This window comes from Lissotriton helveticus, chromosome 1_1, assembly GCF_964261635.1.
Source record: "Lissotriton helveticus chromosome 1_1, aLisHel1.1, whole genome shotgun sequence".
NCBI lineage: Eukaryota > Metazoa > Chordata > Amphibia > Caudata > Salamandridae > Lissotriton > Lissotriton helveticus.
Window position 1 is genome coordinate 1,740,063,195 of NC_136057.1, and position 26,594 is coordinate 1,740,089,788.

General features: G+C 47.1%; 1 long non-coding RNA gene across 1 annotated transcript in view; it reads right to left on the reverse strand.

Annotated features, from left to right (window-relative positions):
• Positions 1 to 686: 686 nt before the first annotated feature.
• The window catches only part of LOC144774295 (uncharacterized), a 29,092-nt gene continuing 3,184 nt past the window's right edge, over positions 687 to 26,594 (reverse strand). The window contains exons 2-3 of the long non-coding RNA XR_013600184.1: positions 2,036 to 2,414; positions 687 to 1,264 (exon numbers count right to left, since the gene is read on the reverse strand). This is a non-coding gene — a long non-coding RNA (uncharacterized LOC144774295). The remainder of the gene's footprint in view (positions 1,265 to 2,035; positions 2,415 to 26,594) is intronic.

Sequence of the window (26,594 nt, forward strand, 5' to 3'; positions counted from 1 at the left end):
AGAGACTGGGAGCAGCAGCAGACAGAGTTTGTGCACTTTCAAATTAAAACATGGCAAGCAGCAAGGACACAGAGCAGGCTGAAAGGAAAAGAAAGCTCAAATTCAGCAGCATGGAGCTACAGGTCCTTGTTGAGGAGGTGGTTAAGGTTCACCACAGACTTTTTGGGAAGCAGTCCTTAACAGTTCCCGAATCAACAAAAAGGACGATTTGGCTGGAAATCCTGGAGAAAGTAAATGCAGTGGGAGTGACCACCAGAGTCACTGAAGATTTAAATAAGAGGTTCTATGACCTAAGGAGCCTCACAAAAAAGAAATTGGCTGACCACCACAAACAGGCCTCCCAAACAGGTGGTGGAAAGAACACTGCACCCCCCTCACCGACCTGGAGGAGATGGTAGCCACAACCCTGGAGCATGAAAGTGTCCATGGACTGGGAGAAGTGGACAGTTTGGCGAAAGCTGCAGCAAAAAAAGGTAAGATGCATGCACAGCAATCCCCCCTCACACCCTCATCCATCCCTCACCCCTTGCAGCTAAGTTACCCCAGTGCCAGGGTGTCTGTGCCAAACTGTAGCAATGCATCATGGTACACGTAGTCAGTTAATGAAAGAGCATGTCACACAGCAGTGTAACCACCAAGTTATTCAACTGAATGCATACATAATGAAGGGCAGGCAGCATGTACTAAGTGCAATTACATATGTTTAATTGTAGTGGCAGTGAGACATTTGCACCCAGCTGATATGTGCTCATATGTCCACAGGTCACACGTCCAGAAGGCAGTCTGAGGAGGCAGAAGGCACGGCACCCGAGAGGGATGACAGTCATGAGCCAGGTCCCAGTGCTTCACAGGACACAGGTGTTCCGAGTGGGCAGGCACCTTCCCAAGAACCTGACGTCAGTGAGGAAATGCCGGCCTCCCCAATACCAACACAGTCCCCACTATTGCTTTCATCACCTGAAATGCCAGCATCCCTGGAGGTAGAAACACCTGCTGCACACCCTAGCAGGAGGCATGTTGTTTCCCCACTGCTGGAAATGGAGACAGCTGCTGGTGAAATGGTGGGTGAAGACTCTCACAACTTGGCTGGAGCTGCCATCTCTGTCACACTGCAGCTCAGCACAGAGCCTGTACCAAGTACCACTAGAAGGCGCACAGTACAAGGAAGGAGTGTAGGTGCACGTGGGGAGGGGTCCAGTGTCTTCCAAGGCCTGGAGGGATCCATGGTCAGGATTCAGAGGATGCAGGGCAAGGGCATCATGGCCTGTCAAAGACAAATGAGAAACCTCAACATCAACATGCAGGAAATTGGCAAGGGCATAAAAGAGCTGGTGGAAGTGTACAGGAGCATGGCAACAGGCATACAGCAACTGTGCACAAAACTGGACTCTGAAATTACTTCAAGGCGCAGGGACAAGCAGCGTGCAGAAAGAACTGAGATATCCATACACCGCCTGGCAACAGCCACATCCCTGCTATGCAGACGTATCATGAATAGTCAGGAAGTCCTGACTAATAACAGCAATCAGCTCACTAGGGGCATAGCCGGAATGACCGGTGCGCTGGAGGCTCTACTCAATGCCAAGAGTGCACAAACTGCTGCCATTTATGTGCCGGACACTGAAGGTAGCACCAGTAGGAGCAGCACGCCAAGCGCCCATGTCGTAGAGACAAGGAGGAGCAGCAGGCGACAGGGTGAGGCTACAGGTCAAACGCCCAGTGAACAGGTTGAGCCACAAACACCTGCTAGTGCAAAGCGTGGCCATAAATGAACAGTTGATAATATGGCCTACTGCCATTGGACATTCTAATCATGGTTCAAAAAGTTAAAGTTGCACATTTGTGCCATTTAAACCTGCCTAGTGACAATATACAACTATGGTGGGTGGATTCAACACCTGTGTGTGTGTTTGCTCACTGTGAGCATTGCTGTGAAATGCTTACTGTTGCACTTTTGTTCTTTGACATACCTGGAAATATACAAAATTAAACAAAAGCTTGTGCTTTCAATATAGGTTTCAGTGTCATCACTCACTCAGAAATAGTTGCGTGTTATTTCCTCACGTCTGTATCTGCCATCACTTGGTGTTGACACTCCAGCAGGTTGTGTTTCAGGCACAGCACTGTCGTCGTCATGATCCTCATAGTCTGACAACTCCACCTCAGTACCCCTCTTTACAGCGAGATTGTGCAACATAGCACAGGCAGCAATGATCTTACAGCTGGTGATGGGGTATACTGCCTTGCACCTCCAATCTTGTGCAAGCATCTGAACCTGCTTTTCCAGATGCCAAATGTTCTCTCAACAACATTGCGTGTGCTCTTGTGTGCCCGGTTATATCTCCTTTGGCTGGGTGTTGAGGGGTTGAGGTAGGGGGTGAGTATGAAGGCGCAGAGGGCATATGCACTGTCTCCTAAAAGAAAATTGGTATGATTTATTCACATGCATACTTGTACTGCTTACTGCAATAGGTCTTATAGGGGTCGCACAACTGTGTCTTACCTAGGAGGTATCCTTCACCAAATTCACCTGCAGTCAGCCGTGCATAGATGCCACTGTTCTGAAATATATAGGAGTCATGGGTACTCCCAGGGAATTTTGCCACAAGGTCAGTAATGGCGAACTTTACATTGCAGATCACCTGCACATTGATGGTGTGGGTGGACTTCCTATTCCTGTAGATGTATTCTGTGGCAGCTGGGGGACAAATAGGAATGTGCGTGCCATCAATGCAGCCAATGATATTGGGGAAACGTGCCATCTGGTAGAAGTCTGATTTTGTTTGGACAAGTTCAGCATGGGTTGCAGGAAATGATATGTAATGCTCCATCCTCTGTAACATTGCGTCAAGGAATTTGTGGAAAAACCTTGACAGGCTGCTCTGGGTCACCCCACCTACCACAGCAACCACACTCTGATAGCTCCCAGAGGCAAGCAGGTGTAGGCTGCACAGCACCTGCACATGGGGAGGAATAGCGTGTGCCCTTGGGGTAGTGTGATCCAACAGTGGGTGGAGGTCCCTGATGAGGTCAGTGATGGTGTCTGGGGCCAACCTGTACCTCTGGAGTATCTCTGCCTCTGTGAGCATGAACAGGGTTATCCTCTGTCTGTAGACCTGCTCCTCTCTCTGCCATTCCCTCTCCCCTTCCTCCTGTAGCCTTAGCCGTCTTGCAATCACATAAAATGCCGCCATTGTGCAAGAAGAATTGCATTTTGGGTCCATTTTTATAGGTTGCACCTGTTTACCACCTGATTCCAATCCATGGTAAATACCGACTCTTAAATACCGAATTTCAAGCAAATTCGGTATTTCAGAGCTTCCCTACATCTCAATATCCATTTTTACCACTTCTTATTTACCGATTCGGTAACTTTACCGATTCGGTAAATATTACCGATTCGGTAAATTTACCGATTCGCAAACCTTTGCGAATCGGTAAATTTACCGATTCGGTAATATTTCCGAATCGGTATTTTACCGATTCGGTAACTTTACCGATTCGGTAAATTTACCGATTCGGATGATTTTCGATCTCCTACATGCCGAAAGCTAAATACCGGTCGGTAACGGCCGAAAATACCAATTTTCGGCCGTTACCGACCGGTAAACGCCTTCCTACATCTGGCCCATGGTGTGTTAGGCATAAGCTTCCCTACGATGCAGATATCAAGTGTACATTTTTAAATTAACAATTATATACACATTTAGAACTACTAAAGCAATCTCACACCATACTAAAACGGATTACACAATGCACATCTGCTATGACCCACGGGTTCATCAGAGGTGGATAACCTACACCTGAATACTCACCTACTACCTAATCTGTGAGACTTCATGCAATAAAATATCTGTCTATGGACTTTATTACATAATACTAACAATACACATTTAAAGGCCTATTGATTTAAACATATGGTATGCATATTAATAAGTCTGGTCTACTGTCTTTGTCATTTCTTTTCATAAACAAATAAGATCAACCACTTGTGAAAGAACTATTCCCGATGAACCAATCGTGCCTATATTATTAGTTTGTCACCATTACCAAACCCAGGTCTACAGTATTGAAAGCTTTCCAACACAACCAGACACTCATAATATTACAGATAAGCATGAAATAACAGATGCAAGACAATACATAATGTTCCTAAGAGGATCCAACAAGGATTCTCAAAGTCCACATTGTCTACCCCTACGCTTTGTCAGAGAGGTACTCTGCACCAAACCCCTTGCCTACTATGGTAATACAGGATATGCAAGCTAACAAAATACCTGTTTACATTTAACACAGTGGAATAACAATTAAATGTCTATTGGCTTTAACATAGGTTTTTCTTTTAAATAAAGAAGTCCAGCATACTACCTTTGTCATAACTTTACATAAATGGTAATATTATTGATTTGTCCATCAATGTATGCAGGGTACCGGTGTTAAGTACGCCTCCCTGTAGGTAGCTGGCTCTGTATATACTATACCAAAATGAGTTATACTGTGCACAGAGTCCAGTGGAACCCCAAAGGTAGCCAGAGGTAAAAGTAGATAGCACCTTACTCTCGATTTGTGGTAGTGTGGGCGAGCAGTAATACTTTATCAGAGGGTAGTGTTAAGCATTTGTTGTACACACTCAATCAGCAAATTATGTCACACAGTCAAAGACTGAACTCAGACACATTTGTTTTGTATAAAAAAATTGCTTAGTTATTTAATTTCTAGAACCAAGCCAAGCCTGGCACAGGTAAGTGAAATAAATACTTTGCAAAAGCTTATGCAGTGTTTTACAATTGAATGCAGGTTCAAATGCAGTTGATTGAATTACAGGTAAGTCAAAATGTCGAAATTGCTTTTCAGATTACTTTTTAAGTTACTTTTTCTACTCTATGTGATATGCCTAAATATCACACTGGGACATTGCCTAGAGAAAAGGTAAGTAAATCCGTTTTGGTACAGTTGTAGTTTTTCAGGTTTTCATTCATGGAAAAACAGACAATGTGTTCCTATGGAGAGAAATTACGTTATCGGTTAACAGGTAAGTACTTTGTGAGAGAGTTGGTATTCTGAGGTTAGAACCAGGGTTCCCCCTAGGGTCAAAGATGCACCCTTGAAACACCCTCAGTGGCAGTAGGATGGCCAGGTGCAGAGTTCTGAGGCCCAATGTTATCCAAGTGGGATAGGGGGCCTCCGGTTGGTGGCTGCTCACGAGCAGGTCACAGGGTTGTGGGTACAAAGCTCCTGGAGTTAGGTTCAGGGCAAAGGGGGATCGAAGTTAGCACACAAGGTGCACCCACAGCGGCACAGGGGTGGCTGGGTGCAGGGTGCTGTTTTGGCATCAGGTGCCCTGTTTTCAACTGGAGTTGCAGATTTTGGATGTTGGCTGCAGGCTCAGTCCAGGAAGACTTCCGGGAGGAACAAACAGCTGGGTAGGTAAGTTGGAGGGCTCAGGAGATAGGTGCACCTCGTGTTCTCTTCTTCAGGGCACAGGGAGGCTGGATGCAGGGGTTTCTTTTGAGGTCAGCTTTCACCTTACCAGGCCACTTGTGGATTTGGGGGGGGGGGGCTGCAGGCGACGTCAGGGAGTCCTGGAGGGGTCAACCCACAGTGGATTCAGACTCTGGAGCGCTGCAGGACCTCGCTGGGACCAGTGGGCCACTCAAACTCAGGCCGTAGGCCATGGGTGCAGTGGTGGTTCCAGTCGTCGGGTTTCTTTGCCCTCAGCAGGCTCAAAGTTTGTCTTGGGAGTTTCTTTTGAACAGAGCTGCTGTTCACAGGAGATCCAGGCTTTGTTGAAGGCAGTCAGTCCTCCCAGGGTTCTGGAGGTCGCTGGCTGCAGGACAAGGTAACTTTTGGCGCAGGATCTCTGGATACTGCAGATGGGCCGGTAGGGCTGGGGTCAGTTGTTCTCTGCAGTCTCCTCTGCTAGGGGGTCTTCTTTCATTCTTCTTATTCGTAGGTTGCGGGAATCTGTCTTCTTGGTTCAGGGATGCCCCCTAAATACTGCATTTAGGGGGTGTTTAGGGGTCTCTAGGTCAGTAGCCAATGAGCTTCTGACCTTATGGTGACTATACCCTTGGTGTGCTCACCCCACGTGGGGAGTGGGTACAATCCCTAATCTAATTGGAGAGTGCCTGCCATCCGCAAGATGGCAGGCTCTGAAGAGTGGACTTCATCTCGCCTCGCCTCGTCCACCTGAGTGGTGAGGTTGGCAGAGGTGGGCACACCTTCTGGGCTGTGCCAATTTTTCCCGCCGAAAAAGAAGGGAGACAGAAAGGGGGCCTACGTTTGATAGCAGGAGAGGCTGGGGGTAGCATTACAATGGGGCAAGGTCTTTGAAGTGCCCCTGCCACAGATGGCTCTTCCTAGCCTGGGGGAGGTGTGACCACCTCCTCCCAGGAAAGGCTTTGTTTCTGGGCTCAGGGATCAAAGGCTTCCACCCCGGGGATCAGAAACATGTCTTGTGGTGGCAGGCTGGTGTGTACCTGTCAGGGAACCCACAAGAGGCTAGTCGTTTTTCAGGGGGCATCTCTAAGACTTGCTGTCAAACCACCTGTGGACATTTGTTACATCCCCCCGGTGTTCTCTTGTCAGTAAGGTTTTTACAGCGGCTTGTCTCTTAGCAAAGGAGTTCATAACTCTTTCTGGGTCCTCGTCTAGTGCCAGGCAAGTATGTATGTCTTCAGCGTTTGTTGAAACTATTTTTTTCAAAAAGCCTGTGGGTTCTACCTTCTCCCATTTGATAGTGTAGCCATTTTTTTAGGCCAATCTGATCTCTGGGGTATATGATGTATTAACCGTGGGCGTTCGTGTCGCTTTTTTCACTATTAAACTAAAAGATATAGGGTAGTGATCCTAGAACGGAGCCTGACCAGTTTCCCATGTTGCTACCAATCTAGCGTGAGGTGCGGAGATTAGTGTAAAGTCAATTGTGGTGTTACTCCCAGGTTGGAACGGTAAACTCGGTCTGCATGTCTCATTTATAAAAGACAGATTAAAATAAAAGAGAATGTTATTGAGAATGCTACCGAGTTTCGTATGGTCGAAATGAGTGGGGCATTCTTCCCTACGCTCAGATAGGCCGCACAAGCCCGTCGAGTTATGAGGACAGATCGTACAATTGAAATCTCCCATCCAGGTCATAACCTTTTCTCCTACTGAGTGATCATGTAGAGTGATTAGAGTCGAAAGACGCTTATTTATTATGGTCTCCCTTATATCAGGAGGCACGTTATTATAGAAGTTTACTACAATCATGTTAAAAAAGCCCAGTTTTAGCCTCAATATCTGGTAGAACTCAGTGGACAAAAACTTACGTACTTCAATACCACCGGTGGTAGAAACAAATGTGCACAGGCCCCCTTTGTTGCGGCCCTGGCCACCGCTGGGGTATGGAAGGTTTGGTACCCGCTTATATGTTGTTCCTCCAAGGACCATGGTTCCTGTAGGCAAATAACGCTGTGCTCGGTGACAACATCAAGCCAGTGTTGCTGAGACACTTTACTTGCCAAGCCAGCAACGTTCCAAGAAAGGAAGCTGTAAATAGAGTCTCTTCGTTTGGGGGATCTCTTAAGTAAGACAAGATTTTCTTGGTTTCCCTTAAATGTAGATGGAATGTAGGGTTCTGGTGCAATACGGGGAACCAGGAATGGATCATTCACTGAGATCGGGCTGACTAGTTGTTCTTCAGCTTCTACCTCTTTCCCAGAAAGGGCAGTTGAATCCTCCAAATCCCTTGCCATCACCGGAGATGTGTCCCTCCTCCGCAAATTAATCAATATTTTTGGCGGTGTAATAGGTCTTAACGGATTAACCACCGCAGTGGTTCTCTGGAGTCAATCTAAATCATCGAGACCTGAGAGAGCATCATAACGGTTTGCTAGGGGAATTGGCCAGTGTGGTGTATAAAAACCTTGCTGTGTACTGTCGCCCCGATAGATAGTAGGCCTTTCTACATGCCTAAAGGCCGGGTTGGTAGATCTCTGTTGGTTCCTATGCATGGGGTAAGGGGGATAGGTGAAATTTTTGTTATGAGTAGGGAAGCCCCCCGGGCCGAGGGTAGTAAACAATGCCTCTGGATAAAAGTAGTTCAGGGTTCTAGACGCTATACTGGTACCTCCACACCCCTGATACCAATCAGCAATGTGCCTTACCACCCTTCGATCTCTGAAATTGATAATTACGTCCCCGGGGATGTCTTTAGGTCTCGATCCTACCCACGCTAATCTTCTCACGTGCGCTATTTCTCCGTCTATATGGGGGGCAGTGGCCTGTTTTGTCTGAGCCAGTATATTGCTTTATTTTTTAACTCGGTGTAACCTTCACTCTTCCCTTCTGTAAGTTCTGGAACGCCCGTAAGCACTATAACATATGGGGATGCCTCTGGTGGCAAATCGATATGGCATCCTTTACTTTTAGTAGCTTTGTCTGGGTGCTGTGCCTTGTCTGTATTAACAACCTTGACGTATGGTTGGAGGTTGGCTGATGGTTGGGTGTTAGGTATAAGGCTGGATGGCTCTCTACAGCCCGTCACCTTAATGCCTGTTTATGATTTCTCAGTCGTCCCACTAGACTTTTTGGAGCAGGATGAGGTATCTCTTGTAATAGAATTGTTTGTCAATTTCTGGCCACTGGTCATGTTATTCGAATTATGGGCTACCAGACCTTTTAAAAGTTGTGAGTTTAAGGTAGTTTCTACCACTAGGGTGTTCAATTGATCGCAAGTCTTTTTACCCTCTCTAATACCGGGAGAAGTAAGGATCTAACTAGGTGTTCTAATGTCTTTAACTGTGCAATTTTTTAGAGAGATTCAGCAAGTTGTATTTTGGGCAGGTTCTGAGTTCCCCGGGACTTTGACTCTAATGAGGGCAGATCTTTCTGTTGTACTGGCTTAAGGTGATAGGTGTGGGGACTTAAGCCTATTCTGGGTGTTTTGGTTCGCCTACCAGAGTGTGAATTCCCCCCTCTCTTCCTTTTCAATAATGTTCCTTGCCGTGGTGCCTTTTGTGGGGCTTTGCTCTTTTTGCTCACAGGAGTCGGCAACTGTAGTAAAGAGGGCTCTTCTAGAGAAAGATCTAAAGAGGGGTCCAAATTTTCGACATCATAATGGGCCCTCCTAACTGACACTTGTGATAATGGTGGGGAATTATCCTGAAAAAGCAAGGGGATGCTAGTGTCTGTAATTAAAGGGTTCCCTTTGCTCTGTGAGCTAAATATGTGAGGGGAAGGTATCTGTAATATTGAGCCCAGAGAAGAGCGTTTATTTTGTTGCAACTTGAATGACAAGCGGCTCTCGGCAACAGAAATTCCATGATCCACATTCGAAACTGCCTTTGTTAGAAATGCGTCCAAGGTACCTTTTACACTCCCCCCCCCCCCCCCCAGGTGTGTTTTCCTACCATTACCAGGTTTAGAAGTCATTTTCGAAGACCCAGCAATGATAACACATGTGTAGGCTAAAGTGTGTTGACACTGAACGCCCCTGGAAGACTTAAACAGTTTCCAGGGTCAACACAACAGTACCTCCGGATGCCTTTGCATCCTGGCCAATGGAAGCCAACAGGGGTGGCCCAGCCCAGCCTCGGTCAGGCTTGGACGGGCGTAGACGGGCCCGCCCTTGGTCCAGGCTCCGCCCGGCACCCGCGCGCGTCCCGTGATGCGCGGGACAGGGCTGGACCAAGTAGGCGGAGAAGGGGGCGGGAAGAGGTCCCAGGTGCGGCAGATGGCAGCCCGCAGGGCGACCTGGTCCTCGCAGTCCCGTGCCTCACAGTTCAGGTAGATACGCCTTCCCAAGTATCCTCCGACGTCCACACACAGTCCAGCAGCAGTTAGAGCAGAGTTCCTAGCACACACAGTGCGACTACAAGCGGAGTGCTCGGCGAAGGAGGGGGCGGGAAGAGGTCCCAGGTGCGGCAGATGGCAGCCCGCAGGGAGACCTGGTCCTCGCAGTCCCGTGCCTCACAGTTTTGGTAGATATGCCTTCCCATGTGTCCTCCAACGTCCACACACAGTCCAGCAGCAGTTAGTTAGAGCAGAGTTCCCAGCACACACAGTGCGACTACGAGCGGCACCTCCTGCCGACTCTTCACTTTGTTCTGCACCAAAACACGCAACCTGCAATGGCAGTGTGTGTGTAAAGGTACAGGGCCTCCAAGGGTGGCACAAGTGCAGCAGCCCTTAGAGGCCTTCCCTGGTCACAGTGCCCATGGTACCTTTTACAAGGGGCTCACATGGCCAGGGAGGTGCCAATTGCAAGTACAAGGTACAGTTTGGGAAAGAACACAGGCCCCGGGAACCCGATTGGCAGGTCCTAGGGCACATCAAGTCAAAGTGCATCAATAGTCTGGCAAAAAGTGTGTGGGGGGGGGGTTACTGCAACAGAAACCCAGCTTCCTACATTCCCAACATGGCGGCACTCGGCTGACCCCAGAGCGGAGCCTCTTCCAAACCAAGCCGGATGCCTTGAGTGGCTTACAGAACTATCGCTCCCTGCTCCCCTACCTGCTGACTGGATGGTGGGTCCGGTGGTCAAATAACAGTGTTCCCGGCCCCAGAGAGCTCTACGATGTGAACTCTGCCCTTTTCTGCCAGGGGTTGCCGTGCCACCCAGATGAGGCAGAGGTCTCCAACACGGTTCCGCTAACCGGAGACGGCATGTTGGAAGGTGCCTTGCCTTGCCTTGAAGGAGGGGCATCGCTCACCCTGGCTTGAATGTATATAGTCTGTCTCGGCCACCTTGGCCTGATAAAAGGGATTTGCAGCAGTGGACACCCTGGATTGTCAATGAGTGCTTTTCTTTTCCTGCTAGCAACAACTGGGGAAAGGTATTTAATCTTGTCACAGCCCACAGCAAAGTATTCAGTGAGGGGTCTGGCTGGGTTGCTGCTACATTGTTTCAACAACCTCACTTCCCAATTCAGCAGTCACAGCTTAGTGCAGTAAAAAGGGACTTATCTATTTTAAAAATACTGCAGAACGGGGCTTGTTCTCTTACTGTGCTGGCTTATTTCAATTCGCTCATTTTGCACGTTATGTCAGGAAAGACAACAAGGGGCAGTGCAGCCCGGCCCTCTGCCATTAATCCACTCAATCCTTGCAAAATGGGAAGAAACTGGCTGGTAAAATAGTGGCTACTAAATCTGCTACTATAGGGTAACTTGCCATTTCAGAGGGAAATACAGATGCGTCTATTTTAAAGCCTATCTTGGAGCCTGGTGTGGCATAACCTCATGGAAAGGCTCAGATGGGTAAATTTAATTCTTCAGACGTCATCATGGGCACAGCATATCTCCCAGTGACAACATCAACATCTGCATCCTCTCAAAGGACTATCGATCAGTATATCAGTCCTCTATGTGCTTCTAAGGCTTTCTGTAGGCCTGTCCTAGTGTGGGCCATTACGACCATGTCATCTGCGTTATGGAGATTTTGGAGCCGCACATTCCACAGCCACGGTGTTAGTAGATTTGCCCCTTCCAGGGCTTTTTCCAGATCAGCTGTTTAGAGATTAAAAAGTAGAGGGGCGAGAACACACCCTTGTTTGAGGCCATTATTGGTTGGAACGTTAGTTGTTACAGTCGATTGGCTGGTTTTGACACAAACCCAGGTCCCCTCGTGAAGGGCAATTATTGCCATTAACAACTTTTGACGAATGCCCCAGGAGTCCAGTCTTTCCTACAGCTTCCCATGGTCAACTCGGTCGAAGGCTGCACTGTAATCAACGAAGCAGCAAAACAGGGGTAGTTGTGATGGCTGGGGCGCACGGAGTGACAGGTGTCCCAGTGCTAAGATGTTATCTATGGTAGAGCTTTGGGGCCTGAAACAGGATTGAAGGAAGGGAAGGATGTTATGATCTTTTGCCCAGGTCTCTAGTTCTTTCAACAGAATTCTGGCATATGCTTTTGCTTCTATGTCTAATAGAGCGACGAGACCGGTAGTTTTCAGGTATCGTGCAGTCCCCTTTTTTATGAATGTGAAAAAGTATTAAGCCTTTCCACGACGATGGGACGGTAGAAGTGGCAAATGTATACTTGAAAAGTTATGTTAACTGTTCTGCCCAGAATCCATGAGAGGCTTTAAACACTACTGCAGGGACTCTGTTGGGACCAGGGGCACCATCTATCCTCATTTTTTTAATCAGGTTGGTTATCTCGACCTTAGTGATGACCGGTGTCTTGGCGCTTTTATGTATTTCTGAGGGAGTTTGTTGTGTTTGGGTATAAGTCATGTTCTGATGTGTTGTATACAGTTGCTTTGCATATTTAACCCACTCAGAGGCTGCCACCCTGTTTTCCTTGATCTGGCCGATGTGGCTATGTTGCTTGATATATCTCCAAAGTTGCATGTGTACCTTTTATTTGAGAAGGTTAAATATTTTCAGTCACTCTGCCTCAATTTTCTTGTGTGTATCCCATACATTCTTTCTGTGTTCCGTATGGTGCGCTGTTATTGCTGGTGTTTGTGGATTTGGGGTTCCTTTTCTACTTGCCTTCAAGGCCTCTGAGAGACTATACTTGGTTTGAGCTAGGGCCCTTGGTTTTATTTGTGATGGTAGGCATTGGGAATAGGAGACCTGTGCTTTAGAGATTCCGGTTTGTCCCCCAAGAACGGTTTTTAAATAAACTAGGAGTGCTTTGCAGAGCTCCAAGGGGGATACAGTGCTTATGTCTGTGGAGCACAACTCTTTATGTATAATCCACTCCAGGAGTTTTGATTCTAGATTTGTGGACCATTTTATTCTGCCCAGAACTACGTGGTGCTCTTGTCCAGTTGAACCCCCAATGTTTCCAGTTTTGCAGGTTTAAAGTTTAGCTGAAGAAATACCCTCAGTGGACTGTGGTCACTCATCTCTATTTCCCACTTCAAAGTTGTTAAAGTATGTTACTAGGTTATCCGAAATAAATATGTAGTTGATTGTGGACTTATTCCTGAAGGTGGGTAGAGGAAGTCAGAGAGGATCCACAGCTTTTTTGATAGTGTGGGTGGAAACCATATTTTGAGTGAAAAGGAGCCGCTGCAGAGGGGCTGATTCAGTCTGGGTAGGGGCGTCCATTTTTGAGTGCCCCAACTCCCGGGTGTTCATGTGCCCGACAAGAATAGGAAAGAGTGCGACATTTGTTTATGAGGTGGTCCATTTTTGTTGTCAATATTTTTAGTACTTGCTTTTTTTTGCTGGGAGGCGGGGTTGACTTAGCAGTTAATTAACAAGAGATGAATTGGGTTGTTGTTGCTTTTTATTCCGCAGATCAGTGCCGCTTGCAGATTGGCGGTGTTCGTTGTTAACCAGTTGGCTGCGGGTGTCAGCCAACGGCCGTTGTGAGCATTACCTCAGTAGTGCTGCGTACGTCCGTTGGCAGACGGAGCCCCGCCCGCTTAATAGAACGCTCCACATTGGCGCAGAACGTTCGAAGCAGCAAACGGGTTAATACGGTTGCCTCTATTTTGCAGGCTTGGTTAATAAAGATTGAGAGCCCACCAGATGCTCTCCCGAAGATGTTACGTTTTATGGCTGTAGAGTGAAATTCGTATAAGCCTGGGAGAATCAGAGGTTTGGTGGCCCATATCTCTTGTAGGCTCAAGATGTCATTTTCTTGAAGGCAATTGCCTACTGAATTGCACCCAACCAATCTTTTTAGCCCAGCAACGTTCCAGGATATGATGGACAGCTGTATGTTGTTTCCCGGTGTTCTGGTCATGATCTGATGACGAGCAGCATTTATAGTGTTAGAAGTGCCGTCGTGGTGGCTGGACTTCTGGACCTGTCCGAGTGCCATGCGTGAAGGTATGCTTTGGTCCACTGATGTGGACTCTCATGTGGTCAAGCGTACTTGTTATCCTGTGGGCGTTGTAAAGTCTTGGCACTGCAGCTGAGCATTTCCATGATTTATTGCTTGCTTGCTGTCCCCATTAGGACCGAATGAACTTCCTTCATTGGCAGTGATGCTGCTAGTACGTGTGGGTATTTCTCGGGTACGGGGAAAGCGATGTCAATACCCCATTCAGCCATTTGGGCTTTTTCTTCTGGTGTTTCCCCCACCTGGGAGTGACAACAAAGCCCAATCGAGGTTGATTCCCCGTGAGAGTCACTGGGGAGACACAGGAACTTAACCCAAGCTAGGTCGTCTGAGTGTGTTTCTGAGAGGGTCAGGCTATGCTTAAAAAGTCGAAGTACGTTGCCCCTATTTAGGAGGTCATGTTGGCCTTTAATGAAGTATCTGGGGGTGAGGATTACCTCGTTGAGTGCTTTTACTGATTGATTTGCTTTAGGATGGATACTTAAACCAGTCTATACAATACTTAAATTAAGGCTTGGGTCAGGGTCCCGTTGGTGTGGCTCTCGACGGTAGATGGGGTTTTGGAATGGCTGCGCGATTTGATCATGGGCCTCTGTAAGTCCGGGGGTAAGAGGCCCGAGATATATTGTCCCCGATGTGGGGTCCCTGTTCGAGCTGATTGGTGGGTGCACCCTTATTAAAATAATAATACTGCCTAGCTATCCATCTTTTTAGATGCATATTATCTCCCTACGGTCTCTTTTAGTAGAATCGAAGTATGCTGGCAAAAATGTATCCGGAGCTATAAGCAACCTCGGGCTAGTACACAGTTCCTTCAATGACCTTGGTACAAGGGTAAGGGGTTCTCCTTAACGGCTTTGCGATTTTACTACCTGGCAGCTTTTATATACGATACAATTGACCTTGGTACTTGGCTGGGAACCCTAGGTGCTGGGGCAGGCTTTTTCAGACTATCTGCCTTAAGCTGAGGCCTTGGTGCCTAGGACCAGTATTATCGACACTGTATACTTTAAGAGGACTAGGTTGAAGACGTTGAGGGTGTTTTATTTGATTTGGGCTGATCTCAAAAATTATTTCCCTGATATCACTCTCTCCAACACATGCCCATCTTGGGAATAATCCAATATGCCCCAGTTTATCCAATATAGATTTCTTGAGTCATATGAGGATTCTAAACTCCTTGTAGGGGGACATCTATACAAGACTCTGCAGTGACCGTTTTCCCTCCCTCGGATGGCCTTTTTCAGGTATCTCCAGCTCCAATACTTTTTAGCCAGTCTCAAGACTGACAATATATGTTGCGCTCAGAACAATTTCCTTGACTTCTTTAGGAGAAGTCATAATAAGGGGAACATTAGTTGGGCTTACAAAGTGATCTAGTTGGTGGAGAATGAGCGCAAAGCTGACCTTATTCAACTCAGTGCCGCTAAATGCATTAGACACCTCTGGATAGGGGTGACCTGAGAGGACATGAGGCATACAAATTATCTTGCACAGAGTTCTTAATGCCTCTCAGATTAAAGTACATCATATAAAGTTAATTAACGATTTCTATTATACCCCTCCACACCATGAAGTTGAGACAAGATGGAAAATGCTTTTGGTGTGGAGCTGAAAGAGCCAAAGCAATTCATATTTTTACTGCCTATTCGTCTAGAAGGTACTACTCGTAGACAATCACAGTACGGCTCAATTTGATGTTTCACGTCTATGCTGTTAGCGAGCCAAAGCTAATAATATTGAGATACTCTCCTTCTATTCAACCTCATCTAATGGGGATAAGCTTTTTTGCTATTTCTCTGGCAATATTGGTGTTGGCTAGACACTGGCTTCTGAGGGAAGTGTCTAGCTCAATGCTCAGGTGACGAACTTATGAACATGCGCTCTGTTGACATGGCATTATTAGATAATGACAAATAGAGTTAAGCTCATGAGGATATGGGACACTTTGAAAGGATGGCTAAGCTGGATATGGGCTGGTCATGACTAGGAACAGCTATCACAGCTTCTACCCTTATTTCTGATGGTCATCTTGGCATGACACACACTGCACTCTAGGTTGCATCTGTGTTTGTCTTCCTTGAGTGAGGTATGTTTTTTTTCTTTTTCTCATTCCTACTATTTGCTCATCGAGTTCAATATGGCTTTTTGTCACTATGCATATCCTGTAACTTGTTATATTGCGCCAATAAAAAACATGACATAATAAACACTCTTAATTGCCTATTGGCTTTGACATAAGCTTTTCACAATAAAGACATCAGGCCTACTACTTTCATCTTAACCTTTCATAATAAGCATATCAAGACTATAGCCTTGATCATTGCCTTGTCACCATAATCAACTCTTTCCTGCTGTATGGAGCATAAGCTTGCCCACAAGGCAAAAACCAAATGAATGAATATAGAATTTCTAGAGCGCAGCTATCAACTGGAGGTATAAAGGCACTGAGTCAACCAAGAGAGAACAGCATACGATTGAGGCAAAGAGGAAGAACTACTTGTTGAATAACCAGGTTGTTAGACTTGGCATCTTTTGGCGTGTTTCCCCTGACTTTTTTGCTGTCTGACCTCCCGGTTTTGACTCTGTTTTTGCTGACGTAATGTTTCTGCGCACTTTTCGCACTGCTGATCAGTGGTAAAGTGCAGGTGATCTGTGTAAATTGTGCTATGGATTGGTGTTTCAATGATTGGATATTTGATTTACTTGTTAGTCCCTAGTAAAGTGCACTGAGTGTGGCAGGGCCTGTGAATCAAATGCTACTTGTGGGAGTGCAGCACTGATTATGCCACCCACGTGAGTAGCCCTGAAAAGGTATCTCAGACCTGCCATTACAGAGTCTGCGCGCAGTTTGTAACTGCCTTGTTGAATTGGCCAGTGCACACACTTGCCAGTCCCCAACCTTCCCTTTTCTTACACGTCAGGCAACCCTAAGGTAGTCCCAAGATACCCCTGTGGGCAGGGTACAGTGTATGTGAAAGGTAGGACATGCCCTGGTGTGTGTGGCATGTCTTAATAGTGAATTACAGGCAATTTTGTTTTTCACTATTGCAAGACTACCAGTTACCCATAGGACAGAATGGGAGGTTTGTTTATAACATCTTATAAACATAACTGGCCCAGGGAATTCGGTAAGAAAAGAAAATTTAGTATGCCTGAACTCAAAATCTAAAGATGCATCTTTTAGGGAAGGTGATTTTTACATTCTGCGTTTGAAAATACCACTTTTAGAACGTGGGTATTTTCTTGCTCAGTCATCCCGTGTGCCTCTGCTGGAATGTGGATTGCTTGTCTGGGTTCTGAATGACAAAAGGTTGGGGGGCCGGAGGGGCTCCAGATAGTCTAGGTAGGTCAGGAAAGGGCCGAATAGACCTGGGCTACGATGGGGGAAGGGGGAGGAGATTCCCTTACACCTCAATGGGCCTGGTTTGCCTTTGACAAATGCCATCTCCACCTCCTGCCAGGAATTCACACCAGAGAAGGCTCAACTGGTTCTGGCAGGGCACAGACACCCCCTGCCTGAAAGATCAAAGGATTTTTGGACATAAATACTGGGTCCCAGAGCCCTGAACTTTAGAACTCATATAAATCAATAAGACTGTGAATACAAACAACTGCTTTGCTGGGTGCTTTGCTGGGCTGACCTGCAGTGGCTGCTTCTGTCTTGGGCAGTGAAAGGCCTCGACTGGACTTTCTGCAACCTAACTTGTGAGTCTCTCCAAGGGCTTGAGGTAGAGCTTGCCCCCTGTTCACGAAGTCTCTGTAACAGCAAAGACTTCAAGTTATTCGACCGGCAGCACTGGGGACTGTGTGTTTTGTGCTGCAATCCGAAGAACACCGACGTCTACGACGCCACTGCCAACTCTGTGTCCTGTAGGCACCGCACCACAACCCTGGTCTCACCGACAATGCCTGTTGATGCCACCACCGAGCCGCTGATTGCAACACGACCTGTGGGCACCGCCTCGCTCCACGCCAAAGCTTTGGCACCGCAGAGGGCACTGCTGCACCGCTACCCTGGTCTCACCGACGCCGGTTGATGCCGCCACCGAGCCGATGCTCGTACCGCGACCTGTGGGCACTGCACTCCGCACTGCCTTGTTTCACGAGGACGCCCTGGCCGGCCTGACGCCACCTCTTCCCGCCGAAATAGACGCCGCTGCTTGCACCATGGTTCGGGGGCCCCACTCGTAAGTCACACGATGCACCGCCCTCATCGGCACCGCAGCCTCGGCCTACCGACGCCGGTGCCATCGACTCCAGTTCGTCAGCCGACGACAGCGCTCCAGCAACGGCGACGCCGATGCCTGCACCGTGACGAGCACCGCCTTCATCTCGCAACGCAACCCTGGTCTTACCGGCAACGTCATTGGATGGCGCCAGCGAGCCGCTGCTCGCACCGCGACCGGGGGGGGCACCGCTGCACCTGACGCCTGCCGGCACCAGCGCTCCTGATTCTACCAGAGAGGAGCTCAACCTGCAACGCGAGTGACTTCAAGGGCCTCCACACCCTGAATTTCTCACAAGTACTGTTTTGCGGGTCTTCCCGACACCGTAGATGGCCCGCCACCAGCCAGAACTGTTGGATTTTGTTGTTAACAACGCCGTGGTAGCCCAGACAGGGCTATCCCCACAAGGAACCCTTTTTAATTCGCGTATTTTTGGAACTGTGAACTTTTAAGTATAGTAGTGTGGATTTTTATCGTTTTTGGTCTTGTCTTAATTATATAAAAATAGTGGATATTTTTCAAAACGTGTAGTGCGTTCACTGTATTGCTGTTGGTTATGTGCAAATGCTTTACACACTGCCTTTAAGATAAGCCTGGCTGCTCGTGCTAAGCTACCAAGTGGGTGAGCAGGGGTTATTTTGAAGTGTAACTCCCTTATCCTGACTAGAGTGGTGGTTTCTGCCTAGCTTTGGCCCATGCCCTAGCCTACCAAAAATCTAATTTCTAACACAGGTCTTCAAACTTTTCAGAGATTCCAAGAGATTTGATTTGTTCTTAATTTCTAACGGTAGTGAATTCCACAGCTTTGCTGTACAGGCTATGTACCTCTTTCCACCCTAAGTGGCTTTTTTGATTTTAGGGACGATCACATTTTTGCTAGAGGAAGAGCACAGGGGTCTTGTAGGGGTATGTCGTTAAAAAAGTTTCAGATAGTCTGGACCAAGGCCATATAGGGACATGAAGGCTATACAGAAGGCCTAAAACTGAATGATTTTACCAGTGGTGAGCCAGTGTGACTGGCCTAACACTTGGGACACAGAATTGCGTCTAGGAATGCCCAGCAACAAGCATGCTGCTGTATTTTGAAGCGTCTGAAGCTTTTTCAGAAAACGATTTTGAATGGTGGTAAAGGAGTAGTTTATTACCTGTAACTCCAGTTCTGTAGTAGGGGTATCTCTGTTATAGTCATAATCTAGTGAATAGTCCCGCCCATGTGCGTGGACCCCAGAGCAATCCAAAATAATCTCTTAAGCGGTCTTCAGTGCAGTCCTGCATAGACACTTAAGAGAAAATTAAAGACAATAATGCAGCCTATACCTGCAAGGCTACACTGTCCAGTACTTCAACTAGAAATGCAAAGGATATTCCACCAACATCACATTTAACACAGTCTGTTAAGTTTCACCCATAGAGAAACTTTCCCTTCACAAAATCCTTGGAATGATAGAGATGAAGGGATGGACAGACAAGCCCCCATAGGCTGCCATTATGTGTCTGGAAAAGGGATACCGTGCATTTAAGGAACTCTCTAGAGACCCTCGGTATCCCATGATGCACAGCAAACTCCTTTTACTTTCAGTTCTTTTTGAAGGTGTATAAAGCCAGGCCTGTAGCATACATTACAGTACCATTTTCTCCACCGGGGAGGAGGGCGCAGGCTTATGACTATAACAGAGATACCCCTACTACAGAACTGGAGTTACAGGTAAGAAACTACTCCTTCTGTAGTAGGGGATCTCTGTGTATAGTCATAATCTAGTGAATAGAATGGCAAGCCCATCCCAACAATCTAACGGGCAGTGGAGAAAAAGACATCACCACTACTGTGCAAACAGATTTCTTAACAAAGCCTGCCCCACCTGAGCATCTGCTCTGGCATCAGAGTCCAGACAGTAATGCTTAGCAAAGGTATGGACCGACTTCCACGTGGCAGCCCTGCAGATCTCTGCAATGGGAACATTACGTAGCAAAGCCGTAGTAGCCGCTTTGCCCCTGGTGGAATGAGCCTTAGGCTTACCTCCTAAGGTCTTATTAGCCTTCTGGTAACATAACTGGATACAGGACACAATCCACCTAGAGATGGACTGTTTCGAGGTAGCAAGACCAGTCCTGACCGACCCATAGTTGACAAACAGTTGGTCTAACTTACGAATGTCCTTGGTCTTATCCAGATAGAATTTCAATACCCTTCTCACATCCAGGGAATGAAGAGATCTTTCCGCTGGAGTGGAAGGATTCTTGAAAAACGTAGGTAAAGTTATAGTCTGATTAACATGAAAATCAGAGATCACCTTAAGAAGGAACTTAGGGTGAGTACGCATCACAACCTTAGCAGCATGAAAAACAGTATAAGGTTCTTGACAACATAATGCCTGAATCTCACTCACCCTCCGGGCCGATGAAATGAAAAAGGAAAGCCGCCTTCCACGATAAGTGCTGCAGTGAAGCCTTATGAATGGGTTCAAAAGGATCCTTCATCAATCTGGACAGCACCACATTCAACTCCCAGGAAGGCGAAGGACTCCGAACCGGAGGAAACACTTTCTTCAATCCTTCCAAAAAATCCTTACTCACCGGGACCTAGAAAAAGGAAGTATGTGAAGGACATTTCCTGTACGCAGTTAACGCTGCGAGGTGAACCTGAATAGATTGAAAATTAAGGCCGGACTGAGCCAAATGCAAGATATATGGAAGGACAACAGCTTCCTTGCAGGTCGTCGGATCATAGTCCTTGGAAGTACACCAGATGCAGAACCTCTTTCACTTGTAGGCATAAGACGTCCTAGTGGAAGGCCGCTTAGCCTCCTTGAGAATGCTCATGCAATCCTCAGGCCGATTCAGGTGTCCATATTGCACTCTCTCAGGAGCCATGCCGCCAAACTCAACGATGAGAGGTTGGGGTGCACCATCTGCCCCCGAACTTCGTGAGAAGGTCCGGCCGACACGGCAGTCACATGTGAGGCTGAAGAGACCGGTGGAGCAGGTGCGTGAAGCAACACTGTCGGGGCCACTCCGGAGCAATGAGGATCATCCATGCTCTGGAACGGGACAGCTTGATGAGCACCGCCGGAATCAGGGGAATGGGTGGAAAAGCGTACAGAAAGCTGTTCGACCAGCTGATCCATAGCGCATTCCCCAGAGTCCCCGGTTGGTAATACCTGGAGGCGAAGTCTCTGCATTTTCTGTTTTCAGCGGAGGCAAACAGATCTACGTCTGGAGTGCTCCACCTCCCGAAGATGTCTTCTAGTACCTCGTCGTTCCGAACCCATTCGTGCTTTTCTTGCACGAGCCTGCTGAATGCGTCCGCCTGAGCATTCTGCACACCTGGCAGATGGGTGGCCGTTATCGTCAGTCCTCTGGCTAGCAGCCAGTGCCAGATCGCCTGCGCTTCCAGTGACAGGGTGCGCGATCTGGAGCCCCCCTTCTTGTTGGGGTAATACATTGTGGTCGTATTGTCCGTCTGCACAAGCAAGGAGTTGGTCTGGAAGGACGGATGAAAGGCCTTCAGGGCCAAGTGAACCGCTCTGAGTTCCAGGAAGTTGATGTGGTACGTGGATTCCGCTGGGGACCACGTTCCCTGAATCTGTAGCTGGTCTGAATGTGCTCCCCAGCCGAGGAGAGACGTATCCGTGACGATAGTCTGACTCGGAATGTCCTTCTGGAATGGAACCCGCTTGAGGATATTCTCCGCTTTAATTTTCTCTTAAGTGTCTATGCAGGACTGCACAGAAGACAGCTTAAGGGATTATTTTTGATTGCTCGGGGTCCACGCACATGGGCGGGACTATTCACTAGATTATGACTATACACAGAGATCCCCTACTACAGAATAATCTGTTACCATAATCAAGTTTAGATGTAACAAGGGCTGCGACTAGTCTTTTGTAGTGTCGTGAAACAGTAGCGAGAACCTTTCTGAGAAGTTTCAGAATTTAGAAGCATGATGAGGTGATGTGGTTTTTCTGGCCTCCAAATGATAGTTTGGTATCCAAAAACACACTCCGGCTTTTCATATTAGCACTTGGAGAGAGAGAAGAGTACCAAGCTACGGAGGCCACAAATTGGGAGACCATAAGGAAAATGCTACTTACCAGTATGCATCTGTTCTTGGCATGTAGAGCTGCAGAGTTGTACACTTCGCATTAGATCGCCACCTGGTGTTGGGCTCGGATTATTATAGGTTGTTGTCTTGGAAGAAGTCTTTGTAGTCACGGGATGAGTGACTCCTCCCTTGGACAATACTGCGCATGGGCATCGGCTCCATCCTTAGATTGTTTTTCGCCATGATGGGAAATGATGGAGTTAGTATAAGTAAAGAAAAAAAGGATGTCCATGCGTGTGCCTCCAAGTAAGATGAAAACTGGAACGGATACAAGTCCCGGGAGGGCGTGTACAACTCTGCAGCTCTACATGATAAGAATAGATGCATACTGGTAAGTAGCATTTTCCGTTCGAGGCATATGAGCTGCAGATTGTACGCTTAGCATTGATTGTACAGCAGTGTCTCCCCTAGCGGTGGTCGCTTGTATCCATTGCAGTGGTTTGAAAGAGAGTTTTAAGGACAGCCTGGCCTACTGCAGCTTGCTGCTTGGCTTGCACATCAACACAATAGTGTTTAGTGAAGGTGTGTGGTGTAGACCATGTTGCTGCCTTGCATATGTCCTCTAGGGGTATGTTTCCTAAGAAAGCCATAGAGGCTCCTAGCTTGGGAGTGGAGTGCGCTCTAGGAGGAACTGTTAATGTACGTTTAGCCTTTAGATAGCATATTTGAATACACTTTACAATCCACCTTGCGATCCCACCTTTAGAGATGGGATTGCCTTTGTGTGGAGGAGAGAAAGATACAAACAGTTGTTTTGTTTTTCTAAAAGATTTAGTTCGATCTATATAGTATAGAAGATCTCTTAACATCTAGAATGTGTAAAGCCCTTTCCGCTACAGAGTCCGGGTTTTGGAAAAACACAGGTAACTCTACGGATTGATTTAAGTGAAAAGGCATCTGATTTCTCCATGGTTCAGTGTTAACAGGGAGGGTCTGAGCTGTAACTTTTGATGTGGAACCAGAGAGAGATCCAGCAGTGTGGTGCACCACGGTTGGCATGCCCATGTGGGAGCTACCAGGATGAGTTTGAGAGACTGTTGTCCGAGTTTGCGCACTACTAATGGAATCAATGGGAGAGGTAGAAAGCGTATGCAAATCTGCCAGACCAGTTCATCCATATCGCATTGCCCTTGGACAATGGGTGTGGAAACCTGGCGCCGAAGGTTGGGCATTTTGCATTTTCGTGGGTGGCAAACAGATCTATGTGTGGATGACCCCACCTCTGGAAGAATGGCTGAAAAACTTGTGGATGTAGTTCCCATTCGTGAATCTGTTGTGACTGTCGACTTAACAGATCTGCTATCTGATTGTGAACTCCTGGAAGGTGTTCTGCCAGCAGATGTATATTTTGAGGGTAGCCCCACCTCCAAATGTTCTGTGCGAGCTGGGACAGTTGTAGAGAGTGTGTCCCCCCCCTCTGTTTTTGTATATAGTACATGGCTGTCATATTGTCCGTCCGGATTAAGACAGCTTTGTTTTGTACTTGTAGTTGAAAAGTCTTGAGTGCTAAGAATATGGCTAGCAGCTCTAGATGGTTGATATGGAACAGTTTTTGTTGATTGTTCCATTGACCTTGAGTAGTATGATGTAAGAGATGGGCTCCCCATCCTGTGAGAGATGCGTCGGTTGTGAGCACTAACTGTGGAACAGGTTCGAGGAACGGCCACCCCTTTGTCAAGTTTTTGGTGTTCCACCACTGCAGAGAGTGATGCATGCGGCTGTCCACCAACACCAGGTCTGTTAGTTGACCTTGAGCCTGGTTCCACTGTTGTGCTAGGCACTCTTGTAACGGGCGCATTTGCAATCTTGCGTGTGGTACTATGAAGATGCAAGATGCCATCATGCCTATTAATCTCATGAACACTCTGGCTTGCAGAGATTGTTGTTGTTGGAAGACTGTGACTAAGGCTTGAATGCTCTGTATCCTTGCTGGACAGGGATACGCTAGAGCTGTAGATGTGTTTATTGTAGCCCCTAGATACTGGTGTACATGAGAAGGCTGCAGGTGCGACTTGGTGTAGTTGATCGTGAACCACAAGTTGTGCAACGTTTGAATTGTTTGATGTGTGTGTTGGACACATTGATTGAATGACTTGGCTTTTAAGAGCCAGTCGTCCAGATAAGGGAAGACATGTATTTGCTGCCTTCTGAGATGTGCTGCTACTACTGCTAAGCACTTTGTGAACACGCGTGGTGCTGTTGTTACCCCAAATGGAAGGACTTTGAACTGATAGTGTTGTCCTTGTATTACAAACCTTAGGTACTTCCTATGAGCAGGGTGTATAGGAATGTGAAAGTTGGCGTCCTTTAGGTCTAGTGTTGAAAGGAAATCGCCTTGTTGCAGTAGTGCAGAGTGATCATATGAAAATGATCTGATTGCATGTACTGATTGAGGGGCCTGAGGTTGAGAATTGGTCTTAGTGTCCCGTCCTTTTTGGGAATTAGAAAATACAGCGAGTAAGCCCCTGTTCCCTGTTCTTCTAAAGGAACTAATTGAATGGCATCCTTTTGTAAAAGTGACAGAACTTCATGTTGGAGCAGAGTCAGGTGGTCTGTAGACATTGGACGCTGCCTGGGAGGTATGTGTGGAGGGGTTGCTGTAAGTTTTAGGCAGTAGCCATGTTGGATAATCTGTCTCACCCACTTGTCTGTTGTGATGGAGTTCCAGACAGGCAGGAACTGTGTTAATCTGCCCCCTACAGGAGTGGAATGCTGTTGGGGGAGCAGGGGGAAGTCACTGTCTTGTGGCGGAAGAGGATTGATTGTTGTTGTTACCGCGACCTCTTCCTTTGTTATTATTGCCTCTGTATCCTCCTCTAAAATATCCCTTGTTAGAGGATGTTTGTGTGTGAGATTTGTAAGATGCTGTGGTGTCTGCTCCAGTTTGTTTGGAGCCCCCTCTGTAGAAGGAGCGATGAAAGGAACCTCTAGCTGGTGTGGACTGTGAAGCCCCCATAGACTTGGCGGTGTCCGTATCTTTCTTCATCTTTTCGAGTGCAGTGTCCACTTCTGGGCCAAATAATTGGTTCTAATTAAATGGTTGGTTTAAAATGGTAGTTTGCACTTCCTGTTTAGACCCGAAAATGCATAGCCACGCATGTCTCCGTATGACACTGGTATTCACAGCTCTAGTTGCGGTGTCTGCAGCATCTAGTGCACATTTTATTGAGGCATTTGAAATTAACTTGCCTTCCTGTATGAGGTCAGTTGCCTGAGCTTTATACTGATCTGGTAGATGCTCAAGTAGTTTTTCTAATTGATCATAATGAGCCCTATCGTAACGAGAGGAGCGCTTGTGTATTGGCTATACGCCATATGTTAGTGGCTTGTGCAGCTATTCTTTTACCTGACGCATCAATTACTTTGGATTCTTTGTCAGGTGGGGCTGCTTCGCCAGAAGTTTGAGAATTTGCCCGTTTCCTAGCATTGGACACAACTAAAGAATCTAATGGTAGGTGTCCTTTAATGTAGACTGTATCTGTGGGTGCAGGCCTATATTTTTTCTCAATTCTGGGGTTCAAAATTCTAGTGCATACCGGGTCTTTAAATACCTCCGGAGCATGTTTGATGACCCCTTTAATCATGGGAAGAATTTGAACAGACCGTTGAGACTGTTCAAAGGTATCTAAGAGAAAAACCTCCTCAGTCTCATCAGAATACATGTTGACTTTGTGGTAAGCAGCAGCTCTGTTTAATAAATGACCAAAACCAATGTTATCCTCTGGAGGGGAAGGTTTTGAAGGGTATAACTGCGGGTCAGGAATGTCAGGCGCATTTTGTGGGTTTGGCAAGTCCCATATAACGTCATCCACGTGGTATGGGAAAGGCTCATCTGTATCATCCCCTCCACCCAGACTATATTAATCATCATCACGTTGAGGTGAATGTGATGATAAAAGTGGAGAATGTGCTGGAGAGATTTGAGGTGGTATGTGAGGAGGAACAGGAGGAGAAGGAGGAAGAGGTATAGGAAAACGAAAAGTGCATAGGGGATGTTACACAGTACTTTTTCTTGGCAGGAACCACAGGTGTGGGCGGTGCATCTGCTGGTCTCTTCTTGTGAGGAGTAGCTTCTACATGGCCTGTTTTTGGGTCGATGTAGATCTTCTTTTGTCGAGGATCTGGCAAGAAAAGTTCCTCCTCATGTACAACCTTCTTGGGCATCGATTTTTTCGGTTAAAGCCGAGGTTGTTTTATGTCTTTAGCCTTGGGAGGTGTTGAAACGTCCTTTGGCGTAGTTTTCGGTGCCGAAGGTTTTGTTTTCGGCTTGGTAGGCAGGATTGAGGGCTCGGGCACATCGGAATCGGACCTTGCGGGCTTTGGCACTGAAGAAGATGTTTTCGGTGTGGGAGCTGGTGTCGTCGGCTTCGAGGCGTCGCACGATGGCTTCACACTTTTAGGTTTAGAAGTGGTACTTCTTTCGGTGGCGATACTTCTTTAGGCTTCGGTGCCGAGAGGTCTTTCTGTGTCGGTGCC